The sequence below is a fragment of the Chroicocephalus ridibundus genome, chromosome 1, assembly GCF_963924245.1.
Source record: "Chroicocephalus ridibundus chromosome 1, bChrRid1.1, whole genome shotgun sequence".
NCBI classification, from domain to species: domain Eukaryota; kingdom Metazoa; phylum Chordata; class Aves; order Charadriiformes; family Laridae; genus Chroicocephalus; species Chroicocephalus ridibundus.
The window spans coordinates 91937094-91962613 of NC_086284.1; the positions used below are offsets into that span (position 1 = coordinate 91937094).

A 25520-nucleotide genomic window follows, 5' to 3' on the forward strand; every position below is an offset into this window, starting at 1 on the left:
CAAAAGTTTGCTGTGTGCCTAGGTGTCAATGGCTGATAAATTAAAACTGTCCTGAATACTTGACAGTAGTATGTGTAACATTTCGAACAAGTCTGAGTTTTGGTCTATTGCAAAAGCTTGTGTGTAGGTCTTGTTTTTGAATGGAAAATGTGGTCAAGTAACAGGTAACTTCAGCAAGCGCGACCTCTAACAGATAATAAGATCATTAAGTCTATCATATTTCTTCATGTGGCTAAATGCTTTGGGACATAAAAATAGCTGCAGCTATAGCTCAATAGCAGTAGCTCTAATTGCTTTTGGACATGAGAATAGCTGTAGCTAGAACCAATAGCAGTAGCTGTCGCCCTGTGAGACAAGTAGGTGACAAGTATGCAAGGGTTAGTGTTTGAGCAGCGCATGACTGTAGGATGGTAGCATTCTTCCTCTGCTATTCTCTCCCAGCATTCTGTAGTTTATAGTTCAAGAACTTCCTGATCTCAATTGTCATGTGCCGTGGTTACAAATTAACGTATTTTCCATTAGTCTGATTATTTTTTTAATCCATTTATTCTTGGCTTCAAAAACCTTTTGAAGTATCAAATTCCACAGAGTAATTGTGTCACATAAAGTCTGTAATTTAGCAAACAGCAGTTGAAGAAGATGCGTTTAATATAATCTGCGTTTAAAACTGCCATGTCAATATGTAAAATCCATCATAGATGAAAACAAAATGCATACTGTAATAGTGATGTCCGCAGTGGCAGAACAGTATGAAGATTGGTGCATTAAATTTTCAATTCCTCACCAGACCTCGAACCTCTGTTTTACAAGCATGTAAAGCATACAGCTGAATATATACCTAAGGCAGAAAATTAGCCTCTAGAATTATGATCTATGTAATGCAGTGTAGTTCCACAGTACATTCCCTGAAAGAAGACAGAAACAGTATTTTCCTGGCAAGCTGGAGGTGAACTAGATCCATATGTTTGGCAAAGAGTCTTGCATGTATAAGTTCTTGCACCTTCAAAATACTTAATAAACCAAGAAACAAATCTTAGAGAAGGAGTTTTGTGGGCTTTTCATGTTCCTTTTTAGTATCCAATATATAAATCTATTGCACATCGACGATTAGTAACAGCACTTATGTTGTGCATTAGGCTGAATTGCAACAGTTTCCTTTATGGTGAAAAGTTTGCTTTCTATTTTGATGTACCCCATTTGCCCTCCACATTAACAGAAATTACAGTGAATTATGGTTTGTAATTTTCTTCCAGTAGATTAGTCTGGAAATCATATTGTTTATGTTGTTTTGAGACAATTCAAGTAATCAATCATATTTGTTTAAGCTCAATATCCACGATCACTTAATAATTTTTTTTTGGTAGGGAATTGATTTATTTGGTCTCTACAGACAGGCAATTACTGTCTAGTGATTAACCTCACAGTAAACATCCATATACTCTGTTTGATTGACTCTTATATGAAGAAAGTAGAGACAGAGTCTTCAGAAATTTGATTTATACCAGAAGGATGTTGTCAAATATCTTTTGCAGTATGTGATGTATGAATTCGAAGAGTGCATATTCCCTCAATCCTCAGGCGATCCCTTCTGCCCCTATGGTTGGTGCTCCACTGCGCAGCAGTATTTCAAACAGACTCGGATTGACAGAAAGGAGAAAGAAAAAGGCATTGGAACCAAATGCATGTTACTATTTGTAGTAATAGTTCAAAAAATGTAATTCATCACTTGTGGTGTAGGTAGGAGTTCAGTAGTTAATGTTTAACTAGACGGAGACAGAAAGACACTTGGCTGATTTTGATGTGCTAAAAATGAATGAATACATACAGAGGGAATTATTCATTTTCCACCTCTGCAAAACCAGCAGATGTAAGGACAACCTCCATATTAGTAAACTGCTTGGGTAGTACTCTAGGTCTTCATATCATCTTTATAGTATTATGTGGCTAAGCAGAACAAACAGAATTACTCATAGTACTACTAATTTTATACTACATCTGTATTGATGTCTTGATAAGACCTATAGGAAGAGATTCACGTTTTTGGTACCTGTCTTATGCTTTCTTTGTGAGCTGGAAAAGAGTTTGAGCTGCCCTGGACATACATTCAGGAATTTATAGAATAAATAGGGGATGAAAGGGTCTGGTTTTTTTTGTTTTGAAAAAGGAATGAAACTTTAATTCAGGAACTGAAAAATAAATGTTGCAAATGGAAAATTAAAAGTAGAATATTAAATTGATATTTGATTGCTTTACTGTATTAATGAAAACAATTAATTGAAACAAAAGAATTATGTGTCTTTCTGACATAGTCTCCAACGTGTTTCCAGGCAGTATCAATAAATGATGACATTTGTGTGAACCATTGCTAAGGACAAATTCCATCAATAAATCCCAGCTCCACAAGGAGTGAAAAAATTATTTCTGACACATTTGAAATTTCTCTGCCAAACGTACTTTTTAGTTAGAATAAAAGAAATTAAAAAATATGAGTAAGAACTACCAATTTGCCTCAGACTTCTCAGAACATATGGAAAGTTGTAGTGTCTTTATCAACTTGTAATGTGCTTATCAAAATGGAATTTGTGAAAAATAGCTCTCTGTATTTGTTAGCATGATCTTGTATGGTAATGGTGGGTGTGCCACCATCATACACCCATCACTAGAAAACACAGTCACTTATTTTTTTCCATTTTCTGTGTGCTATGTATGTGTTTAAGATTGGAATTTGGACTTTCTACATTTCTCCCCTGGAATATACTACCTTTCCTCTAGGAACAGAAAAAAACCCACCTCTGCTGCAAGAAATTAATTACTGTTGACTAGTAAGAAATGAAATGGTTAATTATTTTGCTAAGAAATCATAAGTATCTGGTTGTTGACGTACCAGGGTTCAGTGTGTTAAGCAGAGCATAGAAATGGATTAAAGCAGCATTCTCATCCTTCCTTCTACCTAGCAGAGGCAAGGAGAAACAGGCAGAATATCCACAGAGTTACACAATTATAGGGGTACTCTTCCTCTTCCTTTGGGTCTGGAAAACTCAGATTGGAATAAACATAAAAATGATGATTTTGGAAAGTAGCATTATTTCAGTGGATAGCCTATTTCTGAACAATTTTTACTGAAGACTTTCCTTCCAATTGGAAACTAAGTTTGGGCCCAGGCGGTCATTTGTACAAATGTCTCAAAGATGTTGTAAACAGTCTTTTTTGCAAGTGATAATTTAGGTGTTCTACAAATGAAATAAAAAGCTATTGAGACCTCCTGAGAATGGTCCCTTGCTGAATTTGTGGGGTAGGAGAGATGCTAAAACTTTCTCTCACAGACTACTTGTGCTACTTTATGCAGATAATACACCTGTTCTTTGTTTCAAATATGCACAAGTTTGAATCTCCAATTCTAAAGTCATGGGCACCATGGATCTACCTGAATTAGAATGGCAGACCTAATACTGAGGTGCTATGCACACATAACTACATACGAGGAAAGTATCTTGTAAGTATGTTGAAAGTACACTGACGTTCAGAGTAACCTGAAGTTCCTTGTGATTGGTAAGACCGGAGTGGTTTGCTGCCTTAATAAAAAAGGAAGAATAACATAAATCTTACTGAAGAAGAAAAGATAGGATGTCTTCAGACAATATAAGAAAGGATAGAAATGTTTTTCTTGACCTTATAAACAGTCATAAAAAGCTCTCTCTCTAGTATTACGCATAGGAATTAGAGCAGAAGGTAGAACATCTTCGCAAGAGTTTGTTGGAAGAACAGGGCCATATGTATAAGCAACTGCAATACTGTAAATTAAGTAGGAGCTCCTGTGTTACTTCAGGCAGGCAGGGTGAGCCAGCTACGGCATTGGTGGGACGAGGCAGCAGCCTGCCTTCCTCGCTTCTCCTCTCCTTCTCTCCGGACAACTGTGGAAGATCGCTAACTTCAGGATCCCCTTTATTTTTCCACACAATGCACTTTGGCAGCCCTGCTGCCTCTTATAGGGAAACCATTTTTGCTATTGCAGACCATTAAACTATGGATATAATTACATACACACATTATTTTCAATATTGATCTTATGTATGCTTGTTATGATAACCTCAGTGCTTTACACCTTACATACCTATGCGCCTCATAGTGAAATATTGAATGGTTCATGTTCTGATTTAGAATTAAACTTGAAAAAAAAAAGAAAAAAGAGAAGGAAATTCACACATTTTGAAAAAGGCCAAACTCACTTTATAAATGGTATCCATCTCATGTAAGTACAGCTGTTGAAAATCCCTAAGCCATGGAAAAAGATCATTTTCCCTCCTTTTAAAGAATGAGAAAACAAATTGCCCTTTCTTAGTTTAAATTATAAGCACTGAATGCCACCTTAGGTACACCTTTAAAGTGACAACCATATTTACTGCTCACATTTTTGGTTTTATGAAAAATGTCTTGTTAATGGCAGCAACATTGTACTAACATTTGTAAATAATACACAAAATCTTCAAATGTTATGTACCTATTCCTTACCAAGAATAAGTATGTACTTCTTTTCCAGAGTATGATTTCTTCTTATAATATGGATGTATCTTTCAGGTTTTTATTAGGGTAATTCTTTTTGCTTTGATTCTAATGTTGTTTAGAATATCTGTATCTCACACTGAAAATATTTTATCACCAAAGTGATTTGAATAAATTTCCTTATTGTTCTGAGATCTGACTTAGAATTTTTCTGCTTTGCAAAATGCAAACTATGCACTGATTATTCTAGCTTGTAACTAATGAAAATATTCACATAAACAGCATAATTGATAGTTGTTTGTTTGTGGTTATGTAATTATATGTTATAAAAAGTCCTGCAATTTACAAAGGCATTTGTAGACATTTATGCCTTCACATTGGTCAGATTAGCAGGGGTCTTTTTATATGTAGGATTTTAATTAAGGCATACCTGCTCTCCGTGACATAGTTAATTAAGTGTATGTTCAGACTTGAGAAAGAATCATATTTTAACAGCATAGTATTAATTTAGTCATAGTGCACAACATGGGTCAAAAATATTTTCCAGCAGTGATTTCTTTTAATTAAATGTTAGGTTTAATAATCTTTTTGTTACTTACAGTACCAAGACATTTGCAAGCACAAACTCTTTCCACTTTTGCAGAATGTCATTCAGGTCAATTGACATCCAGCTTGGCTCTGAGAGAGAGTATATGTGTCCCCACTGCAATACCAAATAGTTTTCCATGATGAACATCATAAAGCAAACAGAATCCATCAGTCTTGCAGTCGGAGCATTGCTTATTCAATTTCTGCATGAGTTTTTTAGTTTTAAATATTAAAATCTTTATTCCATTCTGTTAAAAGTCAGAAGCCCTTGTACCTCGCAGGTGGAATCAGAGCTAATCAGTAGGTTCTTACTCCTGAAGCCTTTCCTCAGAGATCCCCCTTATTGTCTTTATTCATTGATTAGTTTCCTTAAAAACAACTCCTGCTGGAATTAGCACGGGTTTAGATTTAGAGATTTGAGCGTGTTCAAAATCAAGCCACAGCAATATGAAATTTAATGTAAATTGATACAAGTCTTTTTATTATTTCAATTTAGCCTACTTGGTTAAATTATTTATGCAATAATCTTGAAAGTGACAGTTTATTCTTTTCTGTCTGCTACCCAAGACTTTTTTCATCTTTAGATTTTTAGGCAAAAAAAGGAATGCAATTTGTCTGTTTCACAGTTATACAGTTGTTGACTCTGTTAGTGTTGCTTAAAGGTTGGGATTTGTTGAATAAACTTTGTCTCTTTTGATTTCTGATGGAATTAATCTTCATTATCATAGTAGGAAATCTTAAATGACTATATGTACGTATGTATTTTTAGTGCTGAAAAGTCGACTGTGAAGAGAAATAGTGTGAAGAAATAATTATAATTAAATTATATACCTAGCCTCACAGCTCACTACTTTCGGAACTCGTATTCATGGCCGGTCACCATATTTTTTGAAGAAAATTAAAAGGGGGGTGGACAACTTTGAAGGTTTTAGCTGGCTTTAAGTAGTCTGTATTCTGACCGTGTTAATTAAAACGTGCACCTTTTTTTTTCCCCAAAAATGTTGGCTTTAAATCTTTCCAGTTCTGCTGCTCTTTCTCACTCAGTACATTGGAATGCAGAAAGGTGCTGCAATAAGCATGTACCTCTTTATTTTTAGCAGGTGCTAAGCGAGAAAAGTGTTAAAGAACAAAGGGAGTTGTTTTCCAAGCATTTAGAGGTTGAGAACAGATTCCGCTTGGTTTCTGCAGTTAATGACAGGGATGAACCATTTTGAATGCACCCAGCCCCTCCTTGCTTCAGCTGATCCTAATAATTATCAGAGCTGATGCTCATTCCTTTTGTTCATCATGAATTTAATTCAACTCCAGAACATATTCAGATCGAAATTCTATTTACCATTATTCTGTGCAAAGACTAATAAAATATAAAGCAAACAATAGACTCATTATGAAAGCAGAATGTTCAAAATACCAACCTAGCATTTTTATAACACATAAAATCCTGTAGGTTTAACAAATTCATGGCTGAAGAGTGTGTTGGAAGGTTTTTTTTTAATTAGAAATGAGTGATCTTCTTTTACAGTGCAATCATTTTTGTGTGGCTGAAAACAAGGGTCTAAATTAATCTCCCGTGTGCATTTGAGTAATAATAATCAGAATGTTATGTAGAGATTTGATTAAAACATTCTCTATAAATGGTCATTTAACATATTTATTGTAAATGGGTTTAGTGGGTTATTCAAAATCAGCCTTATGTGAAGACAGCAATGAGCAAAGCTTTATGTGTTTTAATTCAAAGTTAGTGCAAATCATGTCATATGTACTTTATGTGATAGGTTGAAGTTACGAATTAGAAAGCCAACTTCAGCAACTTAACGAAAGAATGGATGCAAAAGTTAAAGGGAGAAAGCCTCCCAGCTCTATTTTGAACCTTGCTGCTGGTGACCTTCTGACATTTCTACCTTTGTGATATGCTAAATCGGGGTGCTCACAAAGGCCAGCTTCAATAATTGGAGATCATTCCCATCCATGGTCACTGGAGAGAGAGAAGCTCCTCTAGACAGTAATTCAGAGATGTAGTCAGAGTTGGGTGGTCAGAACTTATTTTAGAAGTCAGTCTCTGTGGGCTTTAGGAGGAGTAGAGTTTCCTCTGCTTAAAATTAGATCTGATGAATAACTTGTTCCTTTTGGGTGATACATTTACATGCTTGTCAGTCTGGACGAAGTCCTAATTCATGCACAGTATACCTTCTATAACATTCTTTCCTTCTTACTTGCTATCTTTTTCTGCTATTTATCAAAAAATCCCTTAGGACATGGCCGCTATTGCTGACTTTTCTTATTTTACTAATGCTTTTTATACAAGTACACCTTATTTTGCACTTCCTTTGCTATAATTTAGATCTTCCTCTCTACTTGATAATGTATGTTCAGAAGAGGAGAAGTGATCAGTCTCTTGTGGCTTTTTATGTGGATAATGTAAAAATAGAATATTAGTTATAAAATCCTAAGATATATTAGAAAGTTTTAGGTTTAGTATGTTACAGTAAATTTCAGTATTTAAAAACTTATTTTAATCATCCTTTTGCACTGTGTGTCATGCCCATTGATGCTTCTGCTTATCTCATATTATGTTAACAAATAGAAGAAAACATGTCTAACTTGTGATAGTTACTTGGGCAGATGCTACAAAACACTGTAATTGGTGGTGCAGTCATGACTTCTTTTGGAGTCCTGTACTCCCTCTTGAAATATGGTGTCGGTAAAAGTTAAGGGGTTGTTTTAACATCTGGTAATCAGGAGAAGAAATCTTCTTATTCTCTGACGAAAATGAAAAATTCCACTTAAATTAGATATTATGTAACAAGTTCAGTGTGTTGCTGTGTATACTGTTGTTTAAATTATGACATTTTTGCTTATTTCTATTTGCAGCATTGTTATTATAAACCTGATGACTTTTTAAATTTATGTTATACTTTTTTTTCAATTGTGGCTATGTGTGTAAGGTTAAAAACTTCCTTAAAAACCCAAACACCTCCAAACAAATGTGATTTTTACATCAGTTGAGAAAAATTTAGGGAAATGCTATTTCCTGGTGAGATGGGAGGTTGTTTGTGTGAGTCAGTTTCCCTTTCTTCATGAGTCATATCAGAATATTGAAATATAAACATTTTGAGTGGATGTTGTTACCATGGTGCTGCTTCCCATTGTTTCAGTTCAGTGTGGTGGAGTTAAGATGAGCTCCATTCTGTAAGGAGAAAGAAACTGTAGGCAAAAATGTTCATCACAAAACTGTTTTAGTGACTACTAAAGACATAAAAGACTTATAAACCCTTAGTTCAATATGATCTTACAAAAATTAAATAAATCTGTTCTTAAGGCACCCAAGGTGCTTGTTAAGCAACCTTTTAAAATGTAGTTAAATGACATTCAATGTTAATGTTTCGTATTATTGCTATGGAATCAGAAGACTTCATTTTACTTTTACGTTCCCCTAGAGTATGTTAAATCCAACAATATTGTCCTAACCAAGCATTTATCATTTCCCTAGCTTTTCTTTGAAAGCTTTAAATAATTTATGTGTACAGTGGATCTTCCAGGGTGGTATTTTAATAAACTAGAGTATAAAATGTGTAAGTACAATAACATATAGACCTTATGTTGACTCCAGCCTTAAAAAAAAGTGTACATATCCTTAAAAACAATATGTACACAATTACACTAGCTGAATATTTAGCTTTAAATTCGAGGGCAATTTTCCATTGCTTTCAGTATCTTTTAATTAGGTAAGTCAAATTCTTAACTCAGAGCTACTAAGTGAAACAGTATTGGTAGTACATATGTTCATCAAGAAATTCCAGATAATACGTGTATCTGAAACCATTGCAATTGTTATTACAGGCAGAACATCTTTGTTTAAAGAAGAAGAAAGACATCTCACTTTTACTGCAGCATTACCTGCTTGGGTACAGCATTAAGAGAATAGTAGCCTCAAAATCATGTAGAAAGTATCTGAGATGTATCCCACTGTATCAAAAGTACACTTATAGTATTCATGTCTTGAGATAACCTTGGAAATATTGCCCTCTCCTCTTCACCACACCCAAGAGAAATAAGTGCTCAGGCTTTTTTTCATGTTGTTGCCTCACAGTATTGATTAGCCATCTAAAACATCACAGTATATACATGATGCAAAACAGTGCATCTCAAATGCAAGTCTTACTTACAAGTGTGAATCAAGAGTGAAATCTTGGTTTCTTTGAGGTCAGTGGTAATTTGCCCACTGACTTAACAGAGCCAATATTTAATCTTTTGACTTTTTTGTTAAGAAAGATCAGAACTCCAGCTCATTTAGAAAAGTGAAATCAGATTTTAAAAAAATCCAACTCTGCAAATCACCTTGATGTTTTACTGGTTATTCTCTTATGCAATTTCTTTTAGTTAATTAATCAATTACTTTTAAAAACAAAATTTAAGAATACCTTCATTATGTTTTATTAACAAGAAAAAAGGCACAATAGCTGCATAGTGACCATCCAAAACAGAAAGAACAGTAGATGAAATATTTTTTACCACAGTAAAAGGGGGAAACCTGCCCATCTATTTCTACATGACTCTGAAATACAGGTTTTAATTTTGGATCTGGCTGAAACTATAGTTCTTCTTAATTTACTTACTTGGTGAATAGTTTAATCCTATTCTTACGGGAATCAGTATGGATAAAATACCTACTGGCTTACTGGAAAAAGTACAGGGATAAAATAAATCAGCCAAGAGAACAAATTTTCCATTCTAGGGTACTTTATCTGAAAAAGTTTAAAACTGAATGATATGTGAAAAGGAACAGGAATGAGTAAATCAAAATTATATCATAATTTAACTTCTGATGTTTTACTTATCTGTGTGAGAGCTTAATATAGGAAAACAATTTCACCAGCTTTTTTTTTTTTTTTCTGTGGGAAGTTGATAACACACGGTAATTGTTTGGATATGAGAAAGAAATTGGAACTAGCAATGACATTTTTAATTTCTTTAATACAGTTTTTCCTTTCACTTTGGAGTATTATATTCACATCCAGAACTGCATTAATTTAAAAATATGAGATATAACTTTATAGAAACAAGATTGAGGAGTGATATAAATCAGTGGATTTCCTCCATATTCTTTAAGTAAATTGGAGAGGGAGGAACCAGAATAGAAAGATGCCTGTGAGTTTTCTCCCTTTTTTAAATCATTCTGTCTCTCCTCACTGCATCCTTCCTATGTTAAACAAGACAAACATATTTCTCCAGACACAGTCCTTAATAAGACCTTTATGGAGTTAACGGTCCCACAGCATAATTCTACTCAAGCTGTGGGAGGTTTATTTATGGTGAGTGTATGATCTGTTGTGTGTTTTTTCTCTAGAGGTAAGATTCCTCTCACCTAACTTTAATACTTCCACCCATCTGCATCTACCAAGAGCTAGTTGCTCTTCGTAGCAATTCCGTGGAATGACTTGTCTCCTCCTAATGCCAATGCACAAAATACCAGGTGAGTTGTGTTACACAAAGTCCCACTTCCATCTCTTGACTCTCAAAGGAACTTTAGGTGAGAAACTCAAAGGTGGATTTATAATATAGGTATCTAAATTACATAAATCCTACTTTAAGGTTTCACAGTTGGTATGTTTATAATCTTTGGAAAAGGTAAGCGGGCTCTACATAATATTTTTGTTGTTATAAAACAAGCCTAAAAATTAATGACAGCTTTTTGAAGCAGACAAGAACAAATCTGTAGTAGAAATGTTATTTTTTTTTCGACATAGATGTACAGCTGAAAAATATAAGTAAGCTTTTGGGTGCACAGGGCTGTCTTCAGATCTCATGGGCTTAATACACCAGCTGGTCTAATAAAATATATTGCTTCTACCTTGTTTTTTCTAAGCCATCCTGTCTACAACAACATTACTATTATTGTTTTTCATGGTATTTAAGTTTTCTTAGGATGGAATCACAGCATGTATTTCTTTAAGCTAGCTGCATTGTGCAAAATAAGTATAGGGGGTTTTATTAGAATATTATTGTTTTGATTCCTTTTGGCAGCTAGAATAAACTGTGCTTCACATGCAACCCTTCTCCATTCTGTGCTTTCTTTGAAAGTGATGATTGTGGTTACAAAACAACTGAAAGCTTTCCTTTTATGTTTCACTATTCTGAATACAACTCAAACCAAACATAAAGAAAATTGAGTCCTCTCTGAAAGCAAAGGTTTTGATTTCAGAGCAGCAGTGAACAGAATAAGTGTTTTATTAGTAAGTAGGTGGGTTACGATGTTTCAGAGCAGACATGGTAAATTTATTTTAAACTACTACTTCCGTTCACTACTTACGTGTGTCTTCTAACAGGGCATTTTTAATGTCGTTGTCAATTGGCATTAATGCCTAGGTGTGTGAAGAACCTGGAGAGAGGTGTGATTTTAATTCTGCTGTCATATAGCTCTGCCAGGAAACCTTGTCTCTTCCACACTCAGCATGGGAGGCAAGCATCACTTGCCATGAACTTCCTCCTACTTCCTCCACGGCTTTGTGCCTGGCGCTAGAGCCCAAGCATCAGCTGCCTTATAGCATCCCGTGCTGGACTTGTCCTAATATGACAGCCCCTCTGAATCTGACACAGTTTGTGATTTCAATGACCAAAATGGGCATCTCTCGCATTGCCAAGCCTGCCCTTTGAAAGCACTTTGGGTCTTGGTGTTGCTTCCGAGACGTGTTTCAGTAGCAGCACCAGTGGGGACCTCCGCAGGGGCCACCTTGCCTCACTACAAACACTGCTATGGTTGTTTCTGCCCTCCTGCAAACCACTCCTCTGGGACTCTGCCCCTGTGTGAAACTCAAACAGCGACAGTGGACAAGCCAAGGGTTAGTAGGAAGGCAGCGCAAAAATAATCCACTCCAGATGGAGACCTCAGGGACCACTGCTTCTGCCGGGCTGAAGTGAACACCCATGCACCCCTATCTGAGAAACAGAGGAGCCACAGTCTCTGGCTGAGCAATCACCCCTCCATGCAGTGGTAGAGCATTGCTGAAATCGTATTTTGATTTTTCAGGTGTTTTGTTCCTTCAAAACAGTTCCATTAGTTTTTTTGAATTTTTGAGCTAGCATTCAGAATTCAAGAAGTCACTCATGAATAACTTGGCAAAGGGCAAAAAATGCATTGTGATAAGCTAATTTAAATAGAAATAGGTTCATTCCTTTGTGTGGGTTGCATGTGCTTTAAAAAAAAATATCTAGATTTTTATGAGCAAATTCAGTTTTCTGAGGAGCTACTCCGACACCTTCAGGAAAAAAGGAAAATAAGGCTAGGTGAACCGTTTGTCATTTTTGTACAGCTAGCGCTATCTAGACTTTTTGGTCACGTTTGAGGAATGACAGTTTCTTAGGATGAATGAGAGGACAGGAACAGAGATTAAGGAAGAAAAGACACTTGAAAAATATGGATAATGTGACATTTACTGGAAATTATGTGATCATAACAGGAAAAGCATTTATTTTTCTCTACTCTTGTGCACAAATAAGCTGTACACTTAATAAGAAGTAATCTTATACAGCTATTGTTCTGACAAAGGCAGGCTCAAAAGATTGAAGAAGAAAAATATTTGAAAGAGCTATTCTGGCTTCTGAAAAGTCAAGGACATTTCAAAATATTTTTGCATGTCCTCTGTAATGCCTTATTTTAATGTATTATAAATGCTAGTTGACAGATTACATCTCATATTTTCAAAAGGTAATTTCTGTACTGTTCTGCTCTACGTGTCTTCTTGTCTATGTGGTTCATGAACATCCTCATGATCTGTCATAATAGATTTGATATGCACATAAAGCTGAGGGTACAGCAATTTATAAACTCCACTCAGGAAGCTAAACAGGTATATATGCCTGCTATGAGGTGGACTGAAAACATAAAGCACTGAAAATGTCTCACTTTATGCTGTAGTTTATCTAAGTTGGAAGAAAATATTATCTTTAAATACAAGTTCAGGGTCCTGTTATTACTTAATAATTCCATAAGAAACTTGATAATTTCTTTTAGTCATCAGTGTTACTTGTTTTTTTTATGACATATCTTTTTAAAACAACAATTCTGAAAAATGTTACTTAATTCAGCAATGATAATATAAACCCAGACAATATAAATGATGCTCTTAGGTCTTCCAGGCCAAATTAGAAGACTTTCATGACTTGAAAATTTTATTTCCGTTTTTGAATGTATGGCAAAGTAACTCTTCTATAAAAACATGCCAGCTGACCTAGTTTCCTTATTAAACTGAGTGCTTCGTAGTATCAAAGGACAGAAAACTTGCATTAACTTGATTAAAAATACTATACTGAGTCAATAGGAAAATGATGAATCTACTCTTGGGATTTTTAAAAGGATTTTGTGAGCAGAAAGGAGACTTTTTTAATAAGTAAATTGTTACAGAATGAATAGCTACCTGTGTAGAAAGTCCTTATAGTTCCTATTCATGTACATTATGGAAGAGCAAATGAAATGAGTAGAGTGCAAACTGCAATTCTGACTCAAGAAGTGCATTGGAGGAGGTCTTAGTTCTTGTTTATGTCAGTTGATAGCATCAAGTTAAATTAACTGAAATACTGTTAAATTTTTGGATTGTTTCTTCACCATGCATAGCAAAAGGATATTTATTTTGTTAGAGGCCTTTTAGCATTATCAGCATGTTAGGATAGAAAAAAGTTGTTTTCTGAAATTTCAGGCATTAAAAGAGAAGCTAGGCCAGTGCTGGAATAGGTCTGTCATAGAATAAAAATACTAAGGTGGGTGAGCATTGACACTATATGCATTTTCTTGCTTTATTGTATTCTGTAGTCTTGTAGTCTATTTCAAAATCTGGTAGGATTTTGAAATAAAAAATAAAGTCATTCGCACTGCAGGGGGGGGCTGTTGTGTTAAAAGGTTTGAAAGAGGTTGAAAAGTGCATTCTTCTACAACTAAGAGACATTTGATGATTTTTTACTTATTCAAATATAAAGCATAGTCACATGACTTTCAAAATCACATGACTTTCAGAATTAATTTTACCAGTTGTAATTTTAATTAAAAATATTTAAGTGTTCAGAATTAAACACATGCACATACCCATTGACTCAATCTGGATGGAGTTTATTGATTACCAGTCAACAGAAAACATTCCCGGTTCAAACAAGTCCTCTTTTCTTTCTCCAAAATCTTTGTAAACTTTTTTTACCTGGGAGAAGAGGAGAGGAGAGGAGAGGAGAGGAGAGGAGAGGAGAGGAGAGGACAGGACAGGACAGGACAGGACAGGACAGGACAGGACAGGACAATAAGTTGCTTGTGTGTGTTTGTTTATATTTTTAACAGTATTTAGCTGTATTTAACCTTTACCAAATTTTGAGTAAAATGTCTTTGAAGAAATATATGGGACTTTCTGTCCTGGAAGGAAAAGACACTTTTAACAGGAGAAAGATCCTTTAAAAATCTTGCTTAAAATATATTATTAGAAAGCTCTTCTATGAGATAAGAACCATATTTTCATGCCTACAGTGATGCACAAACTCCTTTTCCTGAATAAGATGACAGTTTTGCTGTTGGCAGGGGAAAGTGTTGCTGTGAATTCAAAGCAAGACAGTAATACAAGAATGGATAAACAGCGTATTTGTTTGAGACAAACATATCTTTCCTTCTACCATGGAAAAGGAGCTCGGGAGAGTTTAACAATACATCATGAAAGGTTTAGTGGTTATGGGAGAAAATGAATATGCAAAGATGGAAGGAGTAAGAAGCTTCCACTGGTAGGGATGAGAAAAATACACATAGAGAAGACTTTTTTTCCGAAGGAGGCCTACTGTAAATGTGTTTATGATTTTCCCTACTGTGGAAATCTTTACCATTTTTCACAAGACAGTATTGACACCGAAGACCGTGGTGAACTAGCCAGAAGTTGGGAATACATTTAAGTGAATACAGTTGTATCTGCCATCGTGAATGGCTGCTGTAATCACAGCTTCTAAAACCCATTGTAGTTTTCAACAGTCCATGGTACAATGGAACTCTCCAGAATTACAATAGTTGTCCACATTCCATTAAAGAAAACAATACAAGTGGAATGCATATGCTTAGATTTCTTTTAACTCTGTACAACTGATTTATAAAAGAAAGAGCAGAGAGAAAAACAAGAGGGCAAACTGCTGTGAAAAGTAATTAAAGATATGAATACTTGGGAAGAGTAAATTACTGCTACAGCTACAGTGAAGACTATTTGGCATTCTTTAAACTATTAAATGGATTTTGGTTTTGAAGGTTGTATATTGAGATACTGTTGTGATTATCAGAGATATCACACTGAGTTTTGATTCCAATTTCTGTTTAAAAAAAAAAAAAAGGTTATGTTAGGCTTTTAATTTCTTGTTTTAGTACCAACAGGCTCTATGACAAGTATTTTACAAGATTTTATCAGTTGAATTATGACTATTTAGATTCTGGGAGCAGTTCAAAGGGGATGGATATTTAGTTAAGTTTCTTTGTTATGTATTTCTGCATTCAGCTGGTGAAGAATGTACTCTACCTGAATCTCACTGAAATGATGCTTCCATGTAATTTTACTGCCCAAGGTTTGTATAGATTGATCCAGTGAAAGCATCAGCTAAAAGCAGGGCTAGGATCATTTACTTATTTAATAAATAATGATTTTTCCCTCCCAAAGGGTAGTTTTCACAATCATTTTAGAATTTATGTGAAATCCATTGGAGTTTTGCCTTTACCTGTCAGCTTTGCCTTTACCTGTCATCATGAAATATTTCAACTGCATTATGCAGCATTTTCCTGTTTGAAAAGCTTTATAATTGTTGTCCTCAATCAAAGTAACATAAGAAGTGAGAAGCTCCAAATGGCCTTTGAAACTGTTACTATGTAACGTACTGCATGATTTTGGTTTACTTGCTTAGTTGCTTTTAATCTAGAAATGGCATTATGGCAAAACATACACCACTGTCAAATATATGAACCTATTTTTCTCCCTCCCTAAGGTTTTGTTGGCTACCTATACAGACATTTGAGAAATACCAGTGCATCTTACACACAAATGTTGAATAAAATAGAAATGTAAATGCATAAAGAATATCAGAGCAGGTTTTTAAAAGATGAAATTAATGTTTAATGTGGCTTTATTATACAAATAACCTGTCACAGCCTGTAAGCCATCCTCCATCCTCCCCCTGCTACACTGAAAAAAGAGCCCAACACTTTAGCTAGGCAAAATGAGAAATATTTTTTACTTTGTCTGATAAAAGTAAGGTGGTATTTTTGCGTCCACATATCACATTGTTTTAAAATAACCTTGCCTGGCCTTTGGAATTTCAGTCCACATGTCTGGTACTCCACTCAGGCATTGTTATAGGGGTTAGATTGCAAGATGCAAAAATTGTAAATGTGAGTCCGAAGCAGCTCGACGACTAGACAAGCACTTAGAATTCTTCTAATCTTTTTTTCACGTTTCATCTGTAAGAAAGTGAATGCTTACATTATAAATCAGGCTTTTAAATATCCCTTGCTAATACCTTGTTTTCTTTCTAGGAGATTTATTTCTGCCTAACACAGCAGGAAAAATTAGGTAAAATTATTTAATGTCATTTTTTTCAGAATCATGAGTCAAGTCTTAATGGTCAATGAAACATGAATGCAGAAGTAAATGGAAAAAATTATAATCAAGATCTTAAACTGTGTGGAAGTGAGGAAATTTGGGAGGAGGTCATATGTTAGAGAAGGCAGATACTGCAGCAAATGAGGCTCAAAAAATTTTAGTAATACTACTGGTGATTAATTATTAGGATGTGCTGCTTGAAAGATCACACTGTTCACAAAGTCTTTGTTCTGAGTGACAGAATTCTGTTACTTGTACAGTGGTTCCATCAAATGATGACTTTTGTGACACTGCTAAAGTCGGTGAAGTGTCACCCCTGTCTGGCAATTATTGTTGAAAAACAGTGGTTTTTTACCAACGAAACAAATAAATAACGTGTTCTAAGCAGCTGGTATAATACTGCATCACAAGAGCAGTAATAGGCAGGAGCTTTCTGGATGTGTCTAGACAGTTCCAGGTTTGGAGATCTTTCAAAAAATTTTCTTTAAGTTCACTGCTGATGAATCCAGACTCAAAACTCAAAATCTCTCTTAATGTCTCAGTCATCTGTAGCAGATTCATAAGGAGAGAGAGCAAAGGATGCTACATTTCTGTTTATAAATAAACAGGCTTGTCTCATTGTGATTCTTGTATGACTAATGTCTACATCACAGAAAACACCATTACAGTCAGCAATAATTGGCAGCCTCATTGGTAATCTCAGCAGAGAAGATGAAACTTGAATAGATTTGGGGGCTATGCTACCAGCCTCTCTATGAGGCAGACTCCCAAATGTACATTAGCCATGGAGGAATGGAGAAACCTTCTCTTATGCTCTGGTTTGTAGATAAATAAAATAATTCGGTTGGCAATATCGTGATCATTCACTACTTAGGACGAATAACTTCATTTACAATTAAATGGGCTGTGTCCTGTTTCTAAACTTTTTCAATAGTTTGCCTGTGGCTGTTACAGAAATTGAAAAAATAACTCTCAAATGTCAAATCGAGATGTTTATTAAAGTGTTGCCTAGGTTCAAATTATCTTTTTTTCACAGAGAAAGGAAGAAAATAGTTGTGGTATTCCCTTATGTCACTAGGCGATCCTTCAGCCCAGCTGTGCTTTGCAGCCACATAGTTCAGCAGCTGACCGTAGGAATTAGTTTGTGAACTGACTCTTGACAATGACCTGAAGAGCTGATCGGTCTTTGCTATCTGCATTTGAAACTCATCATTGCTGTAATCAGAATTCTGAAGTTCACTTGGTATACTCTGGAGGCTCTGTGAGGTGTTGTTTCACAAAATAATTTTGCAGGTTTAAAATTAAGTTGGAGACAGTTATGAGATCAGTGTGGGTATATATATATTTTTCATGGTATTAAACGGGTTTAATTGTTAGTCCTTTTACACAGTTTTTAGATAATTGTTTTCAAATAGCAATTTATAGGGTGAAACTCAGTATTAGCATTCAGAAAGGCAACATTACTTCAAAACAAACAAAGAAGCCAAGAAAACCCCACCAACTAACAGAATAACTGTTACTGATAGCCAGTCCTGCCTATCCCAAAATGTGAAGGGAAGGTAGAACATTTGTACTCTGCTGTCAGTGTTCTGCCCAAATGTAAAGTCTTTGCCTTAAAGTTCACGACTGCATTACACTTCTACTGCTCCTATCTCATCAACACTACTGCAAGACGAAACACTGAACTTTGCTGTGAGAGCTGAGACAGGCATCGAAATTTTCCAGAAAGGTCAGCCGAAATATTCCTGTGCCGCTGCAGTCTCTCTCCCTGCTGGATCTCAGGCTGCCCACAGCCCCGCTCCTCTGAGGCGAGCTCTGCAAATTGCTTCCCGGCAGCACCTACTTGGTAATTGTTTCTCTGTCTAAAGATGCCAGTGCTTCTAGACAAGCAACATGTCAAACTGTACAATACACAGTTGCCTGCAGCTGTCAAACCTTTTGCAGTTGATGCAACAGGTAAACCTCAAGGAGTGGTGTTGGCAGGAAAGAGACACTCATTTCTAGCTAATCTAGATTTTTCTAGCCAGCTGCAGGCTTTCATGGACACAGGTTGGATGCGACAGTGCTAGGACTGACCACTAGCTTTGTACTCAGTAAAATGCAGAAAATTTTCTCTGAAGCATCTTTCAATTGCTTTATTACAAATAGAGACATGCAACGCTTCTTTGTGTGCTTGTCTTTCCAGTCACAAATTCTTCTGATCGGATTCTGAGGGAAAGAAAATTCTCCAGATACTTACTTCAGATTCTGTAAGTCCAGCTAGGTTCATAACTTTATTATGTTCCAAACAGGATGTGGGCATCAAAGTAATGTAGCATTCACCCTGAATGATTTATAGAAAGACCTTTTATTTTTAAAAGTTGAACCAACTAGTTAAAAAAATAAAGGATCTTTAATTAATATACTACTCTTAGTTTCAGAACTGCAGGCATAGAAAAGGAGAGATAAGAAATATGAAGAGCTACAGGACAGTTAGTTACAGATTTATTTACTCAGTAGGCATTGCCTGGATGCTACAGTTCCTTTCTGGTTCATCATCCTTCATGGAAAACCCTTAGCCCCTCGCTGACCCTCAGACGATTTCTAGAACTACATTCCCTTCCTCTCACACAGCAATGAAAAGGCTGGCCAAATGCAACTGTCATGGTGCTTCCCCAGGAGGTCAAGGCTTAGCATTAAAAAAAATACCTCTCTCTCTGCCACTAGTGCTGCTTTGGGGTAAGCAAAAGATGGCCCTTGGATCAGGAACAAGATGTCTGTAAACTCTGACTTTTCTTCAGGTAATACTTTCCTCTCTGACTTTTGCTTATCAATGAACTAGATACCTTATAAAGTGAAAAACAGGCACAAGATTCATAGATCCATGTATGCATTCAAAGACACGCACTCCTATACAAGACAGCAAGAATAAATAATACAGTTGTTTGAACCTGTACTTCCTATGAACCCAATTTTTTCCCGTAGTTTTGACCCAAACTGAAAAGACTACATCTTTCCTGGTCATCTCTGGTGCTAGTCATGTTAATTTGGGCTCTTAGCAAACATTTTTTAATTGTCAATCATTCTCACATTTAATATAATAACTCTAAATACCCAGTTGGTTCTAGTCCTTCCCTTCACTACGGCACTGCTGGTTTGTTTAGAATAACCTACCAGCAAAATAAAAATTTAAAAAAAATAAAATTGGTTCACTGTATTCTCTTATGATTTCGTTTAAATAAATTTTCATGGAATTGGTTTAGAACTGTCTTCACATAAAAGAGCAGAACATAATCAAAGGGGAGTAGCATTATCCATTACATTGAAAAAGGGATTGATCTTTTAAAATTTGCTTTACAATAAATAACTAAATAAATAAGCTTTATAAACATAGAAGGAAGTTATTTAAAAAAATAAACCTTGGAAAGCGGCGATGCAGCAAAGTAGAATGTCAGTCCTATCTTTTCAAAACAGTGCATCTTTTTTCTGTCTGCAATATTTTCCAGTTCCTCACAAAAACCAACCAACCAACCAACCAACCAAAAAAAAAATCCAAAAATAGAGTGAAATGGGAAAAATGGCATGATGTTAGGCTAAATACATTTTCTTCACCATTTTCTTCTATTCCTTAAAGAACGTACATTTTTCTTTCTGGTCTCTACACAAAAATTGTAGTAAAATGTAATTAACTGAAAATATGAAGCAGAACTCCTTGAACTTCTTGAAAGTAGAAGGGCTATTTCCTCTGTATTTGGTATTTAAAACAAGTCTCAGATAGGCAAAATACTTTTCTAATATGATAGGCTACAGCTAACTAGAGATACTAAACTGCTGCTGAAATTGTTATTTCTAAAAATAACCATCACAACTGAAATTCCAAGGAAGTTTGTTGGTTTGTGATTCTTTTTTCATTTGTTGTTCTTTTGTTTTGGGTTTTGTGTTTTTTTTTAATATATAAATCATTTTGAATTTGGACTATTATTTTTGTTAGGAGACTATACAGTAAGTTTTCCAAGCAGTTTCTTTCTCATTGCTTTGTTTGAGGTATAGATGTTAAAGTAGTAATGATAGTGGTCTACAGAGAGGGGGGAAAAAAGGAGCATGAGTTTGTGTATTATCTTACCTGTATTCTCAAAGAAGAGAAATTTATGCTGCCAAAAACAGGGTGGCATTAAAGGTCCCTTTGACAACAGCTTTCTCCCTGTTACTGTTTCACAGTGTCTGAGAAATGATAGTTCTTTCCTCATAGTGAGAGATGGAAGTCAGTAGGGCATTTCCTCTCTGAAAAGTTACTGCTCCTCAGATGAGTATATGTTAGTATCAACAGCATATTTTATGGAGGAATTTATGGAGTCAATTTTAGACAGTAGGGCCATGGTTTGACAAGCCAAATCTCACTGGCATAACTGATTGGTGGCTGCTTCCTTATAAGCACTGAACTTACTACCTTGTATGTATCATAATTATGTTTCAAACTGTAAGATCTCTAGCTGGGCCCTAATTGTGATTTTTTATAAGGTTTAGCTATAAGAAGGGAAAAAAACCACCTCATAATTGCCTGTTTATACTGATATCCGTGCTACAATTACCAGCATCCTTCATGAGGTGTTTAAGTTCATCAGAAACTCTGTACTCTGTTAAACTTCCATTAGAAAAAAAATATTTTTGTGCAAAAGAACCTTTAAAGGTTTGTATTGATGTGATACTGTTTTATTTGTTAGTTGGCCCTGGAATTGACTGATATTTGCATCTATCAGTTACTTCCAGCATAGTTTGATCCTCACTGGGGAGATAAATCTATGATCCAACTGAGTAGAAGCCCCTGTTATCACAAAGTCTGCTGCCAATAGCTGGCATGAATTTGAGCTGTTACTGATTTTTAGTTTTTTAGTTCAACCAGAAGATGTGTAACACATAGAGATATATTAGTAATTTTAGTACAGATCATAAAGTATGAAAGGGCTCTTAGATAACTTTGTTAAGGAAGAAAAAGCATTAACGATCTTTATGTGAGCTTTTGTAAAACTGCAACCACTTGTTTGAATAGATGTGCAGTATAACTTTTAATGGTGCATAATATTTGTATTTACTATATGCATTGTATATTCATCTTTTTTACTTTCCTTATTTTCCCTGTTGCCATCCACTTTATTCTTTCAGTTAAATAAGAACCAAAGTGTAAATTTAGACTTATTGTAATAACAATATGGATGTGTTCTGCTTGTGAATTGGTAGTAGTGTATAAAGTAGTGAAAAAGAGAAATACAAGGAAGCTAGCCTGCCTTTTACTTTTAAATAAATAATTTATAGGGAAAAAATTGATATATTTTAATACTGACCATCTGTATTAAATTAGGAGCTTCTGGACCAGCAGGTATGACATGACTTAGAGAGACAATATATTCTAATACAAAAGCAAATATATATTTAATGCTAAGATACTAATTCATAGCAATGCCAGAAACTTATTTATTCAAGTTTTGGTTTTATTTTTATAAAGTCTTCCTGGTTTATTTATCGCTCTAACATAATAGTGTTTCAAGGGATGTAACTGATTTTTTAAGTTTTCATGTGCACCTCTTTCACTTTCTAATTAGACAGAAGTCCTGATTGCTGTATTTTTAGCATGGTTAAGAATCTTTGAATAACTCTGAACATTTTGATTACAAAAAAAAAAAAAAAGGATACCTTGTATTTCAGTGGTAACTAAATAATATGTGATTTCATATTAAAACTGGCAGTATTGACCAGAGATACTGCCCATAGAGCTATAGAGAAATAGTATGTATGAGTGGTATTGGATTAAATGTATGTAAAATGAGATGAATAATCATCTTTCCTTCGCGTTCTCACTTAACCTTCTCCCTGAATACCAAAATATATTCAATATGCAGAGTTGCAACATTCTAAGTTCCCAATAGATAACAAACTTAGTGAACAAAACATAGATTTGTAGTCTAAGGCATGAATTTTTCATTGAAGTAATAAGAAAACAGTTACAGTGTGTGTTTAAGCTTTGTCTAAGACAAATGAAGTAGCTACTGAATTCTGCATTGAAGGCAAATGCTGAGAAATTTAAATAGGGCACATATTCCTAAAGAATTTGTTTATGCTTGGTTGCATATATCATTTAATATTTAAAACTCCTTTTATCATGTACTGTAGCTCATGGAAGTAGGCTTTCTTCTCATTTTTAGTCTTGGGAAAAGGTTTTTCTGTTAGAGGATTCTGGGATTTAATTACAGAACTCTTCAGAAGCTTTTCTTAAAGATATTAATTCTGCTCTGAATCAACCCATATCTTCACATGTGGAGTATAGTAGTTGTATAAGGAGAAATGAAAGAACAGAGTAAGTATGACCAGGATATTCCCTGAGAATATCTTCCAGTTTCCTCTTACTTGAAGTTCAGGGAATTCTTTCACTGCTCACTGTACCTAATAGTCTTTCCAATCTGTTTCACTTAGTTGTCCAGTCCTATGTACCCTTTAAGCCTCCACAATATCTTGCAGGAAGGAATCCCACTATTTTAATGAAGCATCTTGTGAAAAATGATATTTTTGTTTGTTTTGAAACTTTGTTCTGTTAGTTTTGGTTGATGCTCTTCAGTTCTTCTATAAGAAAAGCTAGTGAATGTTCTTTCCCAGCTGTTCTGGCCATTCATGATTTTATTGTAGCCCTCTCTAATGTCTGCCTTCAGCCATCTCTTCTCTGAGTGAAAAATCTCAGATTATTTACTCATTCCTCATATGAACATTGCTTCTTATGTTGAAGAGAATGTTAGAATATAAGAATATATTTTTGTAAAACAATATTCAGGTATAAAAATTTGAAAATGAATATTTGAGTAAGGTATTATACAAGATCAAACATGTTACTTGAGATTTGCCATTTCTTCCATTACCTGTGCCTTCTTTTTCTTTTTAATTTTCTATATTACCTTAATCTTTCAGTGATCAAATTAATACTTTAAGTTATTTCTGAACTGTTTCTTAATATATTTTTTCACGTTTTGTGTAGCTGAGGATTTTTTGATGGTGAAAATAATTCATGTGGAAAAACCTAAAACTTTTTTCTTCTCATCATGAGAGATTCCAATATCATCTTTAGGATAGAATAAGATAATAATATAGTATGTATATATGGTCCTAAGTGCCTATTCTGTCTAGCTGAATATCTTGACAGGTCAGTTTTAGTTCTTAAAGTTTAAGACACTTGTTGAAGGCATGCTAGTTGTAAAACTGATATTTATGATCAGTACAAGCCATTCTGAGGAAATTTGTCAATAGTTATCGACAGCGAATGATTGTATTCTAATTTACATTGCTGAAAATCAAGAACAAAGTTGATTTTGTAGTTGTAACAGAGGCTTCAAAGAGATGCATCTGATGTTATAGAATATTCTGGTTCTCAGATCTAAAAGTGTGTGATTTCAAATGTCTTCAACTAAATGTTAGTGCACAGCATGCTGAAACCAATTAAAATGCTTTATAATTCTGTGAGTTATAAACTATCTCTCAAGAAGTCTGTATCCTGGGTTTTTAAATGTGCTCAAGAAGGAAGTGAAGGCAGTATTTGTTTGTCAGGTTTGGATTTTTTCAATCTGTCAGCATTTATGCCCAGGTTTACTTAAAATTTTCATTATTTTTAGAGCCACAGAAGTTAAAGCATACAGATAAGACAGTGATCAATTTAAAATACCAGTAATATGTCAGTCACCTAGATATGCTCCCAAAGGCTGAAGTTATCTTGAAGACTTTCAGGAGAAATAAACTCCACAAAAGTACAGACAAACACACATAATGTGTATGGTGGTAGTCAACGTGTAGTTTTGTCTCACCTTTTTCTAGCCACTAGGCTAGAAAAACACTAGGTACTTAGTCTGAGGCAGTCATCTAGCTTCTTGCCATAGACAGTGGAGAGCAACAAAGGATCATGGGGAATATCTTGTGATTGATTCCCACTTAGAGGCATCCATTTCTCTCTTACCTCAGATAGGGGAGACTGTATACACTTTACATGGCTGCAGTTAGTGCAATTATATCCATTCGGGGTAAGCAGAAATCATCAGTCATTTAGAACTGATGGCAACTCAATTCTTGTTTATAAGATGAAGAGCATACTCATGGCTGAAGTACCCAGGTATTCTCGGCTTTCTGCTACTGTTTTTCATTCTGACATTTACCTTTCTTATACCTCTGTTTCTCTTTGAAAAAAGGACACAATTGTAGTTTCATTCTCCTGCTTGTCAGACAGTATATCTCTCTACTTTTTTATTGTGTTTGAGGTTTCTTGCAAGTTCTGCAACATAAGTACTAAGTGACAGTCTTCCCTATCAGACACGATGGATTGAAGATACATCACCTTCCTCAGAAATCATCAATATTTCATCTAACCCTCTTCCTTGTTGCTCCCAACCCAGAAACTAAATATCAAGTTGCTCACAGCGAATTATTCAGATATCTGAATGTCCAAATCCACAAAATAATCTGAGTTTTCGATGCTGCTTTTGTGAAAGGATTTCACAGGAGTTAGCATCAAATGAAGAAAAATGAAGCACCTTTTTTTTTATTCATTAAAAGTGACCAATGTACAACTGTCACTAAGCAAGACAAAAGAGGTCCAGCATATGGCAAAACTGGAACAAGCTTTTCTATTTTAGCAGTTTCCTCCTTTTCCTGCTCTACTCTTACTCTCATTCATATACCTAGACCAGCATAAAATAAATGTAGTAGCACCCTGGAGAGATGTAGGCCGTGTACTTCCCATGTAGGGATGCCATGGGATATAGGAATTAAAGGTTTTTTGAGATCTTGTCCCGTAAGATGACTACTCAAAGAGAATATATTAGCCCAGGA

The 25520-nt window shown here is 35.1% G+C and overlaps 1 protein-coding gene across 1 annotated transcript in view; it reads left to right on the forward strand.

Moving 5' to 3' along the window:
- Positions 1-25520, forward strand: part of IL1RAPL1 (interleukin 1 receptor accessory protein like 1) — a 758191-nt gene that overhangs the window by 478255 nt on the left and 254416 nt on the right. The gene's annotated exons all lie outside the window — the stretch shown is intronic.